The sequence below is a fragment of the Salvia splendens genome, chromosome 18 (assembly GCF_004379255.2).
Source record: "Salvia splendens isolate huo1 chromosome 18, SspV2, whole genome shotgun sequence".
Taxonomy (NCBI): domain Eukaryota; kingdom Viridiplantae; phylum Streptophyta; class Magnoliopsida; order Lamiales; family Lamiaceae; genus Salvia; species Salvia splendens.
Window position 1 is genome coordinate 17,308,571 of NC_056049.1, and position 19,980 is coordinate 17,328,550.

Here is a 19,980-nt window from a genome sequence, read left to right on the forward strand (position 1 = left end):
ATAAAAATTCAAAAATCCATTATTCTGAAAAATTCGTATGCCACGATCCCGTATTCTGAAAGGTCAGCAAATTTAATCCCAAATTTCGAAAGGCTTACCAATTGAGACTTTTTTCCGAAATCCCTCAAATTTCAGGGATGGAGAGAGTATAATAAATGGAATTTATTATTGCAGAATTTCTCAATTTGGAAAAGTAGGCATGTGATAATAATTGTAAAACGGGCCAGGTTCTTAACTTCTTTTATATCAATGATTTTTTTGTTTGGAAAAGATTGTGCATGGTTTATGTGTAAAACTAGTATTGAGTGAAAGTTCGTGTATTGACAAACAGGTGTTTTATCGCGAGAGGCTAAACGGTTACTATGGCGTGGCCGTGTTCATTTTTGGTTGCAATCTCATCTACTACCGAGACCATAACGTTTTTTATGGTGAAATACCGGTATGATTTTTTGCGTTACGCCTTCTTCTGTCTGAATTTATTCGGAGGCATTGCTATGGTAGAGAGTGTGATGATGATTGTGGCTTCACTAGTCCCTAACTTCTTGATGGGGAGCCTCTAAATGGTCATCAACTGCGTCAGTTTCATTTCCAATTATTAGTGACTATAGTCCTCCCAGTTAAATGACGCACTTCTTTTAAATAAAAAGATTTAAAATAGTACGTCAAGAGGGTGAATAAAATAAGAAAAACATCTTTCATTCGGCTCTTACAGCTTGCTATGATCTGTCCACGGAAGATCAACATAGTATGACTGTGAACTTTTTGGGAACTCCCTATATGCTTTCGAGTGGAAACGTGGTCCTGCATTCCAACCTGAAGATCCGCCCTTGGCGGCTGCTCGGCGTTTTGTGCTGACAAGAATGATACCGGCTTCAGAGATTGCCACTTCAATGGTTGTTTCCATCAACATCTATAAGTTCTTTTTCCCCTTCAATTCTCAAAAGAGAGAAATAATTAAGTGAATATGCATTTCCAACTCATGTAAATATTTTAACATCACAATGACTCATTAGTAACAGTTCCTGATAATTTTGTGTAAAATTCAGGATTAATTATCTAATCTTCTATCCATATCTTTATTGATTTTATCAAGTGATTATCATATTTGAAAGTCGTCAAATGTATCCCAATCTTTCCAACTTATCAACTGTATTGTAATCTTTTGGAACTAATTGCTAACTATATCAACCGTCAATGTTATAGATCAGGGGCGAATCCAAAATTTATGGTTTGGGTACAAATTGTAACAAATAATTATGAGATAAATAAAATTCCATTAAACAATACAAAAAAACATGCCAATTACCAAGGGTTTTACTGATGACACAATGTCCGTAATTTACCTACAGATTACCAAGGGATTTGCTTGTAATATTTTCGACATTATTTCCAGCACATTTCTGATGGAATTTGGCGCGTTGATATTTCCAACGTATGATTCCGTGGGTAAAGTTATTATTTTATTCTAGTAATAATAATAATTACTAGTATTATTTTAAAATTCCAGAATTCTAATTTCCGAGGAATGCCGAATGCTTGCCGTTGGGAAATTTAGAATGCTATTTACCGGGATTCTGCTGTTTCACTTTTCTACTCTTTTTAACCCTATCTCTCTCCATCGTTCTTCCCCTCCAATCTGTGGAATCCGACGCCGACCGATTGCTGTAAAATATCTCTACATACTGTTGTAAGTTAATCACAAGTATGATGTGGTGAAATAATGTATGGCAGATCCATTCGGTAATTATGAAGCCAATACTCACCAAGTTTGGTTGTTTTTTGTCTGTGATAACGTTTTAGGTTTCCAATTGGAGCATATGGATTATAGTCATTCAAAATTCTACTACTATTTAGTTTCTGATTAGATTTTTTTATTTGTTTGTGAATGGGAAGGGGAGGCAGTTGTTGATGCTCACAACTGGAGAAATGCGTATTTTCTGCAGTAAGTCATATAGTGTTTTCGGTTTTCCTATGCGATTTTAGCATCAGTTGGATAAATAGATAGCAATTTGATGGAATTTTGTGGTTCAGTTTTTGCTATATGTAGAAAGTTGAATTTGTCTTGATCTGGAAATGGAGAAATCTCTCTCATACTTATCAGATATTATAGTATCTATTTGAAGATTATTCTTATGTGTAAATTTTATGTTCTTCCTGTAGATGTATTTAATGTGATTGCATTGTTAAATTCTTTTGCTAAAATCAGTTTCCCAAACAAAAACCATGTGAAGTTAGCTCAACAAAAACAATATGTTCTTCCTTTTTAAGCTTTGCCGAAGTTGATTCAGAGAACTATATTTTCCTTTCTTGTGCTAGAGATATTTGGAACATAGTAGGATAAGAGAAGTGGATGATTGCAGAATCAGGGACAAGCACGAATAGAAGAGTCGAATGAGTCAGATGACATAGGTAGCCTCTTCCTTCACTTTCAATTTAAATATAAATTTTGCAAAAAGGACAGCATACACCAGCTCTGAGAATTTATCATCATCTTGTTCTTCATATTTCATACAGTACAACTCTTCATATTTTCGTGTAATCTATCTTGTTCTTCATATTTCACATTCTCTTTGATTAATATTATTATGAGGTTTGAAAATGTCTAATGAACCTTCAATGTTTCCAGTTGTTCAGCTAGATGGAAATTATATTACATATAAGGAATGTAAGAAAATAGCTCTCTCTGTTCTAGTATTTGAACTCAGCCCAAGACCTGAAACTTGAACTGTTAGTTTTCTAATTTACTCATTCTTGTATGTTCTTATATTAGTTATATATTATAATCGAGAAAAATTTTTTTTGTTGTAGGACACTTTAAACATTCCATAAAAGGGGTTGTTTTTTAATAGTTTCCCACAAAGGGAGTGACGCATGATAGACATGTGTTTCTGTTAATGAAGCGCAAGACGAAGATGCGTTTTCAGTGTAAGACGCATGTAATATATGCGTCTATAAGACGACGCATAACTTTTATACGTTTTAGGCTAAAGACGCATGATACTCATGCGTTTTTCTGAGGGACTCATGTTGCTCATGTGTCTTTCAACGAAAATAAAATCCTCCAAAACAAAACATAACAGAACCGAGAGAGAGAGGCAGCACGCAGCAGGGAGGTTCAGGCGATTTTCCGACGAATCCGACAATTGTGGTCATTTTCTTCAATATTCTGGTATTCCTCCCTTATTTTGTGTAGGTTTTCCCCAATTTTATAAGTTAGGGTTCATTTTGTGTAGGTTTTCCCCAATTTTATAAGTTAGGGTTTAATTTAAAATTGCTCAATTTGGTCCAATGATTTGTTGTTTCGTTAATTTTAATGGCTTTTATATACATTGTTCATTGTTAATTGCTCCATTAGTTGTTGTTTTGTTAAGTTATGGAGAGTTCATGAAAGTGTTGTTGTGACTTTGATAGGTTTGTCAATATTCATCCTATTATATTGTGATAATGTTGAATTAGATGTGGGTATATTATTTTCTTGTTGGAATGTTGAATTATGTGAAATAACTTTGCAAAGTTAGATGTCAGTTTAACTTCTAGTAAAAATTATATATGAATTTAGATGTTAAATAGTTTTGTAAAATTAGAGAGGTGAAATTCTAATTTATAATGTCTAATTGTTGTGGATATGAGTCGACAAGGGGTGTAGGTCATCAATTGAATTATAATATTGTGTGATATTAATGTTGAATTTGAAATTATATATTTTATTTCTAAAATTTATATTAGATGTGAATTTGAAATTATATGGTTTATATGTTGATATTGTATAGATGTGATAAAGCTCGTTTCATGCATTGGTTTTTGGGTTAAATTCTGTGTTTTTGGAACACTAATGAATCTTTCTAAGTTCAGGTGCATAATAAATCTGTCGGACCCTGTAGTTTGTGTTAATTGACCTGGCAGATGTAAAAGAGATGAATTTTGAAGTGAAACATCAGAAGTCGTCGCTCGGACTTAGGAGAATCAAGAAGTTGGCGACATGAGCAGAATGGAGCAAGAGCAGACTTTAAAAGATCTTATTCAGGGGCACAAGCGTAAATTCACCAAGAAGATGCCCTAGGGATCAGAGCCTTACCTATATAAAGAGCTCAACATTGAAGAATGGAGATATCACTTGAGGGAGGCATCTAGCATAACTTCAGCTCACTCACTTAGCTCCACACTTCAAACACGTTTCAGTTGCTGTGTACTTGGATATGGGGTGAATTCTGGCTACCGTTGTGGTTTTAGTCCTTTTGCTGTTGTGTAACACCACCCTGCGTGGGCGAAGAAACAATATTTTACCTTGCTTTGTTTAGTTCTCGTTTTAAGTACTTGTCGGTTTTTAGCTTAGTAGTTTCTGTTTCTGACTCGGATCTACTGGAATCAAGCTTAGTTCTAAATATTATGGAAGTTTCTGTTGATTTTTGTTGGATCTCGTGGAGTTGATGTGTGTTTGCTGCTTTTCTATTTAGTATTTGCTGTCTGTTGGATGTTTGGATTTGGGATCTGTTGGATTGTGGTTGGAAGTGGTGGATCTGATTATGGAGACGTTGGGATTTTTGTGAATCATGGTGGATCTGGAGTTTGCTATTTAAATTTTGCATAATTATGGTTGTTACTGTTGAATCTCGTATTTGCTAGGCCCAGTAGTTTAGATCTGTCGAGTTTAGTCTTAAATTCCTTGTTTAAATTCATATTTGGATCTTGCTCTGTTTTCATGGTGGTTTATGCTGTGTTTTACTCTGTTATTCCCATTTGATTCATGAAGAAGACGAAGTTTGTTAGTAGTTAGAATCAGATCTGCTCATGTTTTTATTTTCTGCTTGTCTTTTGTGCTTTTTTGCAGCTTTTCCAGAACCTGGTCACTTAGAGAAATTTGGTCCCCACTTTCTGTGCTAGTTTGTTTAGCCATTTTAGGAAAGTCAGTTTAGTCCCCGATTTGTTTGATTCTGTTTCTCAATTTATTTTTAGCATTCTGAGTCATGCTTGTGCCGTACGTACCCGTTTCCTGGACCCATGTCACGACCGCCCATACTAGGGGTACTACAAACGCGGCGATCGTGAGACAAACATGCAAGGGTAGCCTTTTATTGAAAACTTAATTAACTTAAAGGATGAAGAAAACGTTTTCTTTTTGTTTTAAGGGGGCTTAAAGTTATAACTTTGCTATTTAATAAAACAACATATGATAAACACTTTTAAAGGAAACAGCGGAGAAAATAGTTATTTAAAACCCAATCAATTTCTAAGAAAACATGTAGTCTATTTCACGTGAAAGACATCATTTTCAGACAATAATGTAAATAGACGTTTAAAACTTAACACGACCAAAACATGCTCAACATAGTGCGAAAAGGATTTAAGTATTGAAACATGATTCAAAACCTAGCAGCAGAAATAAGGTTCAAAGGGAGAGTCAAGGATCACGCCTATGTATGAAGACACGACGCATCCTAAGGCTAGCTCAACATCCTCTGCAACATCCTACTCAACCTGCACATAAGAAAATAATATGCAGGGCTGAGTACTTGATGTACTCAATGGGCTCATGCCGAAAACATTTTAATAAGTTATGTCATCCATACCAGTGATCTCGAGTTTTATATAGTAAGAAATATCACGAGAACACAAAAATCCAAGTCTGGCCAGACAATTTATCTCCTCATTTTCCACATCAATCAATCAATCACATCCTCTTACCATAGTGCGACGAAAGTGTGGCCACACTATTCGCCCACGAGACCGGCCGACTAGCAAGGACGGCTCACGATCCCCTCTGTGTACACAGCCTGATAGGGTTTGCGGCCCTACTCAGACCCGAATTCGTTTATCATAGCCCTATAGCCTAATGGAGCGAACTCACAAACTAGGCATCAAGCACAATCTCAACATAGCCCTATAGCCTAACGGAGCAAGCTCAAACGAACTAGGCATCAGGCAAAAATCTCAACATCAAAACAATCACGGCATGACATAACACTTTAAACCACCCTTATAACACCACATCATATTTTCGGAAAAATAAAGAGGTTTGAAAAGAAAGCCCACCTCGATCGCTTAGCAAATTCACAATCCAACTTATGGCAACTCTCGTTCCTCGAGTTCATGAATACACAATCACCCTTGTCAACGATAACACAAGTCAGCCTTCAACAAAAACATATTACCATGCATGTCCTATCGTTTCTTTCACCGTTCTCTCAAAATTACCCAACCCAACGTTCGTCACAAAGATGGAAAAACACACCATAATATATTTCAACGTATCTCACGTGATCACATCATTAAACACGTTCCTTGGACATACATGCATCATATAATACTTTTAAACTTGAAAATAAGTGTCCTTTTATCAAAGCAGAAAACTGGCAGAACTGCGCGACCGTTTTATAAAAATCACTAAAAATTCACCCGACCTCATATGAAGCTAAATTTTGGTCACAACACAGAATACAAATTCAAGTTCATCCTGAAAAATTTTCACATTGAAATCACGTCGTTTAGTCAGTCAAATCAATAATTAAACTCTCTGGTCGGAACATAAAATTTCTAACAGCACTGCGCAGTTCATTTGAAAACATATTACCCTTGTCAACGATAACACAAGTCAGCCTTCAACAAAAACATATTACCATGCATGTCCTATCGTTTCTTTCACCGTTCTCTCAAAATTACCCAACCCAACATACGTCAAAAGGGTGTAAAGACACACGTAACACATTCCAACTTATCACAAGTGATTTCAACATTTAAACACGTTCCTTGGACATACATGCATCATATAATACTTTGAAACTTGAAACTAGGTGTCATTTTAAAAAGGCAGAAAACTGGCAGAACTGCGCGACCGTTTTGTAAAAATCACTATAAATTCACCCGACCTCATATGAAGCTAAATTTTGGTCACAATACAGAGGGCACATTCAAGTTCAACCATGAAGAGTTTTACACCGAAATCACGTCATTTAGTCAGTCACATCACATATTAAACTCTCTGGTCGGAACATACAATTTCTGACAGCACTGCGCAGTTCATTTGAAAAATTTACCATAAATTCATCCAATGCCTAAAAAGGCTCAAAGTTTTACACGACTTAGAAAACACTTCAAATTTTCATATAGTTCAAGAATCACATCAATCGGAGGTCATTTGGTTAGTCAAAAAGAAAACGAAACATTCTTGGCGAGAACACAGGTTTCTGGCAGATTTGCGCAGTCAACTTCAAAAAATTATTAAAAACTCATTTTTCAATAAAAAGGGCTGAAATTTACACGAAACACAGGTAACACCTTGAAGTTTACTCAGTAAAATTTTCATATCAAAATTCGGCCGTTTGATAGGTCAATTACTCATCAGAAGCTATTGGTCGAACATCACAGATAACAGATACACAATTTCTAAATTAGGGTTTCCTTCTCAATCATCCAAACACCAATTCTCATGTTTATAACACACAATCATGCTTGATAAGACTCTCTTAATCATGTTTGCACAGAACTTACATCATTCACCAAAGATTCCAATCAAACTTCACACAATTCAATTGAAACGCATATTTATCAAGGTTTTCAAGCAAACTCACTTTCCCCACCGATTAAACTTGCGATCTACGATTTCTACACCCACTACATGCATGTAGGATTCAAGAACATGGTTCAAATGAAAAGAATGAGGAAAAGTGAAGCCAATATACCTTCTTTGACACAACGAATCGGTAGAACCAAGAAACGAGGTGATTCGTCTGAGATTCTTGAAAATAACTTCAATGGATGCAAGAAACAATGGTGGAAGAAGTTTTTTGGAGAGAATGTGGAGAGGGAGGAGGGAGGCACGAAAATTGAGGGAGAATGGGGACTAGGGTTTAGTTTAGGTGTTTTTATAGGATTAGAGTTAGGTTTAAAATCAATTAATTAATTAATTGTGGGGAAAAATACAATTAAATAAATCCCACAATTAAGAGAATAAAATAAGCATGTGGGAAGGGGAGGAAATTTTTGAAAATTCCATGTAGGAATAGCAAGGAATTTATTTGGTATTTACTTGGAGAGAATATATTCACAACTTAGGAAATAAAAGTGAATATTTCATAAATAAGGGAACAAAATAAATTAAATCTCCAAGTATGAAAATAATGGTGGGGGGCCGAAAATTTCCATAAGGAATTGCACAAGGAAATAATTTAAATCCTCAATTAAAAGAATAGGATTTAAATTAGGCAATTTATTTATAGGAAAAAGGCTACCATAAAATAGGCAACAATTAATTAAATTCCCACAAGGAAAATATTGCATAGGGGGCGTGTGATATGGAAAAAAAGTAGGAGAAAAATATTCACATCACCAATTAATTAGACATAGGAATTTATTTGAATAAAAAGGGATTCCACATATTAGGAAACAAATAAAATATCCTCCAAAATTTAGTGGAGGGGCCGAAAATTGCTAACCAAGGAATGTCCCAACTCTCTATTTATTTTAGGTGAAAAATAAATTATAACATGATTTAATTGGATTAGATTCAAAGGAAGAGAGTCAATAAAGCACCAATTAAATCAAATGAAAATAATTCTTTCTCCTATAGGAGATTTTCGAAAACTCCCAAGGAAAATAAAAATGGAGTTCGAATTCCATGTAGTACCATTTAGGGGTCATTTGGTTTGGATTTAATTTGGATAAGTATCCCAAGACAATTAATTAAATCCAAGAAATGAAATACTATTTCAATAATTAGGAAGGGCCGAAAATTCCAATGAATTGGCTCGAAAAATATAAATGCATGATCCTATTAATTATTTCCCCACATTGGAAAATATAAAACATCAAGCTCATCATTCCACATTAACCATGAAAATTTATTTCACGCAAAACACTTAATCACATAGAAACGAAAGTTTCATAATTCCAAGAATCCAAAATTCGAATAACATATAAGAAAAGTCACAAAAAAATTTGGGATGTTACAACCCAGTAGATAGAGTAATCTAGCTTTGATTTCACAAGTCCAGTATTTTAAATACTCGACCCACTTGTTGCGTGGCAGCAGCCAAACCCTCCCAAAACATCTTGAATGTAGTCTCGTAGCACGTCCGTCCTCGTGCGATCGATCCTTTAATTCCCTATACTAGCCAATAGTATAGTGGGTTGAGGTTTTGAAGTAGAAAAAGTGTATCCAACGACCATTTTTGATAGATTAATGATCTCTTAGACCCTGTGATCTAGCGAATCCTCTGGACCTGTTGGATTGAGAAATACCAAGTGCACATGCTCTTTTTAGCTACTTCAAATGGCACTGTTGCTGGGGATGGATGGTGTTATTTGTGTTTCCGATGTTTTGGTGTAAATAGTTAATTTACTTTGTTTTCTTTTGTTTTTCTTGTTCAGTTTATGAGCAGAGGTTCAAAGTTTGGACACTGGAACAACTCACCCAGTTGGAGGGTCACCCAATCTAGTTGGCTGGTCAAGGAAGCAGTATTCCCTGTCACCACCAGGTCAGAGTTAACAACAAGAGATCCAGTCCAGTTGAGTTCGGAAAGTGACGAAGACTTAACCTCACCAATCAAGGAAGTATTGTCATCTTCAAACTCAGGAAGAGAAGAGGGTGTTGTCATGGCCGCTGAACCAGTTAATGATCCCAAGATTGGCTCACTCAACGCCCATCTGAATGGCGAACCATCCCAAGCCATTGTCATTACCCAGGCCTAGCAGGCGATCGATATCAAAACAAACTGCTGGCTGTGATGCCGCATTTATACGAACGGAAGATTGAGTGCCCACATGAATTTCTCCATGAGTTTTGAAAACTCTGCAGTATTCAGAAGAGATCCCCTAATTCGACTGAGGAGGATTATAGACTGCACGCTCTCCCATTTGCGCTAAAATGTGAGGCCAACACATGCTTATTAAGGTTATCGGCCAACTCTATCCGCATGTGGGCAAATTTTAGACTAGTTTTCTTGGACTACTTCTTTCCCACGAACAAGACTCATGCTCTCAAGAAGGATATTCAAGTATGCAGACAAGATTATGATGAGTCATTGAGTCAATATTGGCCACGCTTCAAGGGACTGCTCGATTCATGTCCTAACAACCGAATGATCAAAGCAGAAGTCTACAACATCTTCTATGAAAAGACGAATCCAGAGTCCAAGGATTTGATGAACTCCTCGAGCGGGGGGAATTTAACAAAGAAACGTGTGAGCGAGGCCAGAGAGATTCTAGGAAGATTGATTGATGCAAAGAAGGCGTATAATCAGTCGCGTGCCATTCTTAGGAGAAGATCAACTAATTCAGTCACCGAGCAAGACGATGAAAAGGTAGATGCCCGAATTGATAGATAAGAAAATGCACTCTTGAGTGCTATAGAGAAAAGTAATCAACCTGCCCCACTAGAAAAGGCGAAAGCGTCAGGTCCAGAGGAATTGCAACCTCAACCATACTATGGTCCACCAGGGGAAGGAGATTTCCAATCCCAGGCATATTCAATAGGAAGCTGGAATCCGAATGGGAGCTGGAACCCAGGGAATCAAAGGGATGCCCCATGGAGGGATCACCCTAACTTTAGATGGACTGAAGGTAACCCGCATCCATTGGAACATCAGTCTAACTGTTCTGGAAGAAATCAGGAGGGGCAGAACAATTGGGGCAACTGGAATCAAGGCAACCAGTCCAACTGGGCAAATAGGAATCAGAACAATCCAGCAAATTCCTATGTGCCACCCCATCAGAGGAATTACCAAGGCAATAACTCAAACCCTCAACTCAATTACCAAGGGAATCAAGGATCGGGTAATCAATACAACAACAACTAGGGGTCTCAAGGGAATTTCCATTCAAATCAAGGACATGGACCTAACCACCATCAAGGACCGAGTGCCAGTCAGCCGAGCTCCAGACAACCGAAGAGCCTCGATGAGATAGTAAATGATTTGGTCAGTTCGCAGCAGCACCTTCAGAATAATATGCAGTCCAATAATGATGTGGTACATAAGCTTCATGACGTTCAGGTGGAACATAAGGCATCTATGGATATGCCGGCGAAGCAATTATCCCGGATCGCCACTTCCCTGAGTGAAATGCGTGGGAATGAAGGAAGAATCCCTGCCACAGTTAAGCCACCAGATAGGGCTAACATCAGTAAAATCACCCTTAGGTCCGAACAAGAGTACAAAGGTCCGACAATGAGGATTGATGAAGGGACACCTACTGAGGTGAGCAAAGAAGGAGATGATTTTGCCCATCAAAAGGAAGACACTGGGACAAAGGAAGCAGAAACAAGGTAAGCTAGAACATAGGATGATAACCAGATCGGTGACTTGAGAGAACCACTACCCCGAATAGCTGACCCATTTTTCCTAGACCCAGGAACTGAAGTGGATAAAGAAGAAGTAAGGAAAGAGACTGGAGAGTCTTCCAAACACAGTCAAACAAGTAAAACCCTTTCCCTACCGAGGGGAAGTCAGAAAAAAGAAAGATGATCCAGTAGACTTCATGGAAATCTTCGGCAAGTTGGAAATCAACCTGCCATTCCTGCTGGCTCTAAAGCTGCCTCTTTTCAGCAAATTTATCAAGGAGTTCATCGCCGGGAAGACTAAACCTAATGGCAAAATAGTGACCGGAGAAAGCGTTTCAGCAGTGATTCAGAAGCAGAGGATGCCATCAAAATGCATTGACCTATGTATGTTCACTCTGCCCATTTCAATTGGGGAAATTAGAATTGAGCAAGCTATGTGTGATCTAGGAGCTTCGATAAATGTTTTACCGCTTTCCATCTACAAGAAGTTGGTAGGAGTACGAATGGTTGACACGAAAGTGGTGATCCAGTTAGCGGATAGGTCATGCATTAGTCGAGAGGGTGTGTTAGAAAATGTGATAGTTAAGGTGCATGGTTTCTTGTATCCAACCGATTTCCATGTTATTAGGATTAGTGAAAATGATTTTGCTGAGTTTAGCGGAGTGCTTTTAGGTAGACCATTCCTAAGCACCGCTAAGACCATAATTAATGTTTTTGATGGAACAATTTGTCCGGATTATCATGCGGAGAAATTCACGTTTAATATTGATGAGGCTATGAAAAAACCTTTAGATGTGGAGAATCTTCATGCTGTGGATATTATTAACCACTTTGTTCAAGAATATCTTGAGACTAAATTAATGCAGCAACAAATTGATAATTCAGAACTGAGCCATTCCATTGATAAGGAGGTAGCAGGTTGGTGCGAAGCAATGAACACACTGGAGTTGACAGATGAAGAGCTAGCAGAGGCGATTGTGGAATTCCGTAAGTGTCCGACGTCTGCTAGGTCAAGGGGATCAGCCCATCTGGCCAGTGTGGAAAAGTTACCAGATCCAGAGGAGTCAACCACAAGTGAAATGGAAAAAACCCCCTGCCCCAGGAGACAAGTTTACCAAGGAAGGAGTTGAAGACACTTCCACCATGCCTGATGTATGCTCACCTAGAAGCGAATGAGACGTTCCCTGTGATCGTCAACAACAACCTGACCCAGGAGCAGGAGGGTAAATTACTGGAAGTGCTCATAAAGAATAAGAGAGCCATAGGGTGGACTCTATCAGATCTGGTGGGAATCAGTCCCGATCTCTGCATGCATCATATTCATTTGGAAGAAGGCGTGAAGGCCTACCGGGATTCACAGAGGAAATTGAACCCGAACATGAGAGAAGAAGTCTCGAAGGAGGTGCTGAAGTTACTGTCCTTGGGAATCATCTACTCGATCCCAGATAGTGAGTGAGTTAGTCTGGTTCACATGGTGCCGAAGAAGTCGGGTATACAGGTGGTGAAGAATGAAAAGAAAGAGCTCGTACCCACGCGATTAGTCACGGGGTGGAGAATGTGCATCAACTACCGTAAGTTGAATACAGGAACTCGAAAAGACCATTTCCCCTTGCCTTTCATTGACCAGATGCTGGAGAGGTTAGCCGAGAAACAATACTTTTGTTTTCTTGACGGTTACAGTGGCTACTTTCAGATTTATGTCAACCCAGAGGATCAGGACAAGACAACATTCACTTGCCCTTTTGGCATGTATGCTTATAGGAGAATGCCCTTCGGTCAATGCAATGCACCTGGAACTTTCCAAAGGTGTATGATGAGCATTTTCTCCGACCTGGTAGAAGAGTGTATTGAAATCTTCATGGACGACTTCACTGTCTATGGAGATTCTTTGAGTTGTTCTTAGGTCATCTGGACGTTGTTCTGAGGAGGTGTCAAGAGAAGAACCTCGTCCTCAACTTCGAGAAGTGTCATTTTATGGTCCCAGAGGGAATCATCCTGGGGTATGTTGTGTCTGAGAGAGGAATCCAAGTCGACAAGGCGAAGGTGGATGTAATCTCGAAGCTACCTTATCCCACAAGTCAGAAGGAAGTGGGAGGATTCTTAGGTCATGCGGGTTTTTACCGAAGGTTCATAAAGGATTTTGCGAAGATCGCGCAACCATTTACCCGTTTCCTGCAGAATGATGTCGATTTTATCTTTGCTGAGGCATGTCAAGGGGCCTTCCAACTCCTGAAGGATAAGCTTGTATCAGCCCCGATAATCAGAGCTTCATTCTGGAATCACCCCTTCGAGGTGATGTGCGATGCCAGTGACTACGCCGTCGGAGCAGTGCTAGGTCAAAGAATTGATGGGAAGAGCAATGTAATTTTCTATGCCTCGAAGACTCGTAACCAGGCCTAGAAGAATTACGACACCACAGAGAAAGAAATGCTAGTTGTTGTGTATTCCTTCAAGAAGTTCTGACCATATCTACTTGGGTCGAGGGTGATAGTGTTCACTGATCACGCAGCTATTAAGTATCTGTTGGCAAAGAAGGAGTCTAAGCCAAGACTAATCCGATGGGTGTTGTTACTGCAAGAATTCGATTGGGAAGTGAGGGATAAGAAGGGGACCGAGAATAAGATAGCCGATCATCTAAGCAGAATTTTTCAAGGAGATACAGAGGAGGCTATATCAGATGCACTCCCAGAAGAGCATCTTTATTATGTGGGAAATTCTTCTAGACCGATTAGATGGATGGAAGTGCTAGCGTTAACTGGTCCAGGAGATTCAGAAAAAAGGGAAGTTTAAGCTGAATGCAGAGCCTTGGTTCACAGACCTGGCAAATTTCTTAGTCACGGGAGAACTCCCTTGTGAGCCAGAAGTTTCTCGGGCCCAGAGAATGAAAATTAGGAGTGAAGCCAAGTACTATTTTTGGGACGATCCTTACCTCTGGAGAGAATGGGTTCAGACCGTGTAATAAGAAGGTGTATTCCGGAATGGGAACAGAGAGACGTATTGGACCATTGCCATGCATTGGCATGCGGTGGGCATTTTGGCCCAAGGAAAACTGCTAGGAAAGTTTTGGACAGCGGGTTTTACTGGCCCACATTTAATAGAGACGCGTATGAGTATTGCCAGAGTTGTGGTCGCTGCCAACAGATCTGGAGAATCTCCGTACGCGACGAAATGCCCCAGGTCCCAGTGATTGTCTGTGAAGTGTTTGATGTCTGGGAGATGGACTTCATGGGTCCATTCCCGTCTTCCTACGGAAATTCTTATATACTGGTGGCAGTAGATTACGTTTCAAAATGGATAGAGGCTAAGGCGACTGCCACGTGTGAAGCAAATGAAGTCACGAAATTCCTAAAGGCCAATATTTTCAGCCGCTACGGAGTGCCGTGGGCAGTGATTTCAGATCAAGGAACACATTTCTGCAACCGCACCATGGAGGCCCTGATGAAGAAATACGAAGTACATCACAGGTTGTCCACTCCATATCATCCACAGAGTAACGAACAAGCAGAGATCTCCAACCGGGAGATAAAAGGAATTTTGGAGAAAACAGTTAACCCGTCGAGGAAAGACTGGAGCAAACTTTTGGATGATGCTCTCTGGGCCTACCATACTGCGTTTAAGACCCCCATAGGAATGTCGCCTTACAAGATCGTTTTCGGCAAGATGTGCCATCTCCTTGTGGGCGTTGAACATAGAGCTTATTGGGCGGTCAAGGAGATGAATCTGAAGCCCCAAGCCTATGAGAAAGAGAGGAAACTTCAACTACAAGAGCTGGAGGAATTGAGACTTGAGTCGTATGATGCGGCAATGTGGTACAAAGAAAAAACGAAGTTGTGGCACGAGAAAAAACCTCCGGGTCAAGGAATTGCAAGTTAGCCAGAAAGTTCTTTTGTTCCAATCGAGGCTAAAGTTAATGCCGGGAAAGCTGAAGTCTAAATGGATAGGACCCTACACGATCGTTGGCCTTCGAGCAAATGGAGCTGTGGAAATTCAGGGAAGCGCTTCTAACTCTATACATTTTCTTGTTAATGGCCACAAAGTCAAGGTATTCAGGGATAGTTCAGAGATGTGTGTGGTGGAAGAGATTCCACTGCGCATGATTTCCACTATCGCCTAACTGGTCAGGTTGTTTAGGTATTCGAGGGAATTCTTGGGTCAGGTAAATAGGAATGAAGTTTTAAAATATGTGGACTGAACTAGGATATTCCCAACAATATTTAAACACATTTTGTAAATAATGTGAATATATGTTTTTAATCTAAAAAAAGATAACCCAAACAAAGAAAAAAATTATTTAGCCAAAAATATTTTTGAAACACCGAGCATACCTGGGAAAGCAATTTGAGATTGGAAATATTTTTTAGATTCACATCCCCTTGACCAGGTTGTTCGGTGTCTCATCTTTAGTTAAAATTTTTCTAAGTGTTGGAGGGATTTGAGCAGGGAGAATTGAGAGAAAATTTTTAAAGGATCATATGTCATGAAGGGGGGGAAGAAACGGACGAAAAGAGGGGGAGATTTCAAAATTTAAAATTTTAATTTCAAATTCTGGGAAGTGTGCGGTCCCTTGCGTCATGCCGCAACCGTTCGACTTCACCTTTTTATTATTATTTTATTTTATATCCTTTCTTTTTCTTTTTCCTCATTTTCAGTTTTTCCTTCTATTTTCTTTCTTTTACCTTAAAACTTCCCCTCAACTCCTTAACTTCCCTTCCCCAAATTATTTCTTCCATAACTCCAAATTTATTTTCCCTAACTCACCAATTCTCTCTACAGTTTCGACAACCGCACCGTGAACCACCACCACCACCGCTCATCAGATGGAGAAACAACCCACGACCCGCCAATCCCACCGGAAAAATGCATAATCTCCCAAAGGAACGGCCAGTGAGACATCAAAGAAGGCGTCCTCTTCAAACCCTACTACCCAAAAACAGCCGGCAGTGCCACCACCAGAGATTGCTGTGTCCACGCCTGCTCCGACCACAATACCCGCACCCGCCGCAGTCCCTCCACCGCCAGAAATTGCTACGAGCGCGCCTATTGTCAGGCCGCTCCCATTGCTGCAACAACCGCTGACAACTCCTACCCTGAGCAACTCATGAGAGAGTTTGTGAAGAGATTCGGGCCCAAGGAGAAGCCGAGCAAGTTCTTCACGTGAATGGCCGAAGAATTCAAAAAAGGAAGAAGCCGCTTCACAACTCACCCCTTGGAAATCCCTGCCCGACCACAAACCCTGGTAGAAACACCAACATCTCAAACCTTAACCACATACAGAGAAAACCCTCAAATTCCACCCGAAACCCTAGCCCAGGAAATAACCCCCACAGTACCAAATTCCCATATCGAGGCCCAATCCCCTACCGAACCCCCCATAGATGAAGAAGAGAACACCGAAGAAGGGGAAGATAAAGTCGAAGAGGAAGAAGAGGAAGAGGGTAAGGCTGGAGGGGATGACCAAAGTCCTGGGGCAGGGGTGGAGGGTGATGAGGGCAGTGAGGCAGAGGGAGATGAGAAGGTTGATGGTAGTGAGGCAGAGGGAGATGGGGAGGCTGATTCTGAAGGCGAGGGGGGTAGGAAAGCAAGCTGAAGAAAGTGACAGGGATAGTGAGGTACAGGAGGATGAGGTAGAGGATATGATAGTTGAGGCCGAGAAGGCTAAAGAGTATATTGAGAGCAAAGAAGATGAGGGAGATGAGAGAGCAGTAGAGAGTGATGTAGAGTCTGTTGAAGAGGAAGCCGAGGATTGAGGGGCTGAGAAAGAGATCGAGGCCGAGATCATCTTGATAGATGATGTTACATCAGAGGACAAGGGAACCCCGACAGATGAGAGAACGTCTAGGAGACATTCTCGTCTGGCCAGGAAGATGGAAGATTTAGCGCTGGCAACCCAGATCGGGGAACTAATATCGAGCGATCTTGAGGAAACAGGGGAGATTTGTAACGACCCGCTAAGCCGATATTATTAGAAACAATATTATTAACTTGATTATCTATATGAATGACTTTTATGAGATTAAATCCGAGCTACGATAGATTGTCGTTGTTGTTTGTTTTGACGTTAGGCAAGTGAATAAAACACGTGAATATATTACACCTATATGATTATAATAAATTTAAATAAATAATAAATAAGATCCCACAATCAAAATTTTAATGCCCGGTACATTCAACAAAAATCCAACAAAATTAAATTAATACATCATGCGTTTTAAGAAAATCGGGTACTTCAACGAGGACAGCCACAAACAGGAACTGAGTATACCTACACAAAATTAAATAAACAAGTAAATAAATACTCAAATAATTGATTAAATAATTAAAAAAAAAAAGAGATGGATAGATCCTGGAGGATCAACTTTTCAGATACACATTAAATGCTGCATTAATAGAGTTGTAGAAGAAATCATCATTCTCTAACAAGAATAATGCAAGATACGCCACTTGCATCTTATTCTTGCAAGATACACCACTTGCATCTTTTAAGCATATGTACGTATATATAAATCTTTTTGTCTCACCCACATCACCATCAAATCCTAAGTTCTCTGTTCTCTGCACACACCAACCCAACGTGGATAGAGGAGTCCAACCCAACGTGGATAGAGGAGTCCGAGGAAGGAGAATTTCACCCAATTGTAGAATCAAACACTACAATCCAACCACACTTTACTTTCCACATAAAAAGGTAAACAACAAACCTTTCCTCCTTTCATTCATGTAAGAGGCATGCATATATGTATTTGGAAATAGAATCTGCCACCACAAGTGTAACAACATACTGTTTTTCACCATTAAGTCTTCCATATAGCAAGGCATATACTCATAATTCACCAAATCCAGTAAATAGAAACAAAGTAGAATCCTACTGCCTTAATAACTAGAAAGAATGAGAAAACTTATCTTAGTATGAATCTGCCAGATTCCGGCAGCAAGCTCGGCAACCCGTCGCTAACAATGACAGCCCAATACCCCAAATCCATCACTAAAATCACAGCCTTGACCGATCTACAATTAAAAACACCAAACTTTTAAATTCAAGATTAAGTCCTTAAAAATAAAAACAAAAAGGGGGAAATGATAAAAATTGAGCATTACTTACCTGTCGGAAATCGGCGTCGGCGGCTGGGGGAGGTTCTCGGCGACGGCTGCGGAGGCGGATCTGTGACGGTGGCGGATCCACAGCGGCGGCGGTGCGGTGAATCGACGGGGAAGAGAGAGAGAGAGACCGACCGAGAGGGAGAGAGAGAGAGGGTGCAGACCGCCGCTGATACGGCTGGACTTCCGGGAGGAGGACGGCGAAGCGGCCGCCTGTGCATGCACAGTGGCGGCGGCGGCGAATCGGGAGAGAGAGAGAAAGAGGGGACGGCGGCGTGAGACTGGGAGAAGAAGGGAGAGAAGAGAGGGAGAGAGGGGCACCGCTTGAGCGGCGGCGCTGGCAGGGCGGTGGATCGGCGACGACGAAAGAGAGGGGAGAGAGGCTGTGCATTTGTGAAATGAGGGAGGAAGACAATGGTAGGGTATTTTTGAATGTGGGTTTCTTAATTTTGGGCTCATGAATTAATTAAATGGGTTATACAATTTATTCGAGCCCAATTGCAATTAGAGCCCAACTACTTCAAATTAATTTGGGGCTGCAATGCATAGTGAATATGAGGCCCATTTCGAATTTAATTAATTTCTGGGCTTAAATCAAAATGGTTAAGTAAGATAAAATGATTAGTTATGATTAGTAAGGTATAGAGCACCAATTTTAGTTGGAACCGAAATAGCAAACGAAGTAGTAATAGATAGTGTAAGTTTTGGAAATTTCTTAATAATAATAATAATAGTAATAATGTTAATTATAATAATTATAGAATACCTTGCGATTGTCTTTCTCATTTAATTAGTAGTTTAAAACTAAATTAGTATTTTCCTATTGTGATATTTTCAAAAGGATACGTTCGCAAGTAAAGTAGGAACAAAAGATTCAAGTTAAGGAAACTAAGCGATCAAGGTGAGCTTTCCTATACTAAAAATACAAATCGTATTTTATGAAAACACGAACACATGTTTGTGATTTTTAAAGATGTTGTCTTGCCATAAATGTTTTGTGTATGATGCCTATCTGTTCGCTAAGGCCAAGTGAATTATGAATGATGATATATGTGAATCGAATTCGGGTCCTAGTGAGGGTGGTGTCCCTACTTGGACTAGTGTACACAGGAAACCTCTGACCGTGAACGACAGAGAAGGTGACCGTGGAAGGTGGCCACCTTCCCGGCACATGGAAACCTCTGACATGTTGGGCAGAGAAGGTGACCGTGCGAAAACACCATCTCGACGGCACAATGTGATCAGATATGGCTAAGTGCAGGAAAAGGGACTGCAGTCCAATGTGAATATTTTTAGTAAGCTCGGCCTTTTCAATAAAACCCCGAGTGTTATTGTGATGATGGCTTGACAATATTTTCAAATCTATAATTGTATATTTCGGCAATGTGTTCACTGAGTACTTTTGTACTTAGCCCTGCATGTATTTCTAAATGTGCAGGTTGAGCAACGAAATGGTGGGGGAAGAGCTATTGAGACAAGACATTTAATTCAGTCAGATTTTGACTCTCGGAGGTTCATGTCTTCATACATGGAACCGCGTTCATTTGCTTCTGTTGTTCATCTTAAAAAACTCTGATATTTTGAAATTTTACAAATAATTACTCGAGTTTTCA

At 39.7% G+C, this 19,980-nt stretch overlaps 1 long non-coding RNA gene across 5 annotated transcripts; it reads left to right on the forward strand.

Annotated features, from left to right (window-relative positions):
- Positions 1–1,535: 1,535 nt before the first annotated feature.
- LOC121776139 lies at positions 1,536–4,414 on the forward strand. Of its 5 annotated transcripts, none has more exons than XR_006045243.1 (3): positions 1,536–1,942; positions 2,317–3,169; positions 3,853–4,414. It is a non-coding gene; the product is annotated as an uncharacterized LOC121776139 (long non-coding RNA). The 5 variants fall into 5 exon arrangements; XR_006045245.1 differs by having other exon boundaries at positions 2,317–2,727; positions 2,809–4,414; XR_006045246.1 differs by having other exon boundaries at positions 2,317–2,409; positions 2,627–4,414.
- The last annotated feature ends 15,566 nt before the right edge of the window (positions 4,415–19,980 follow it).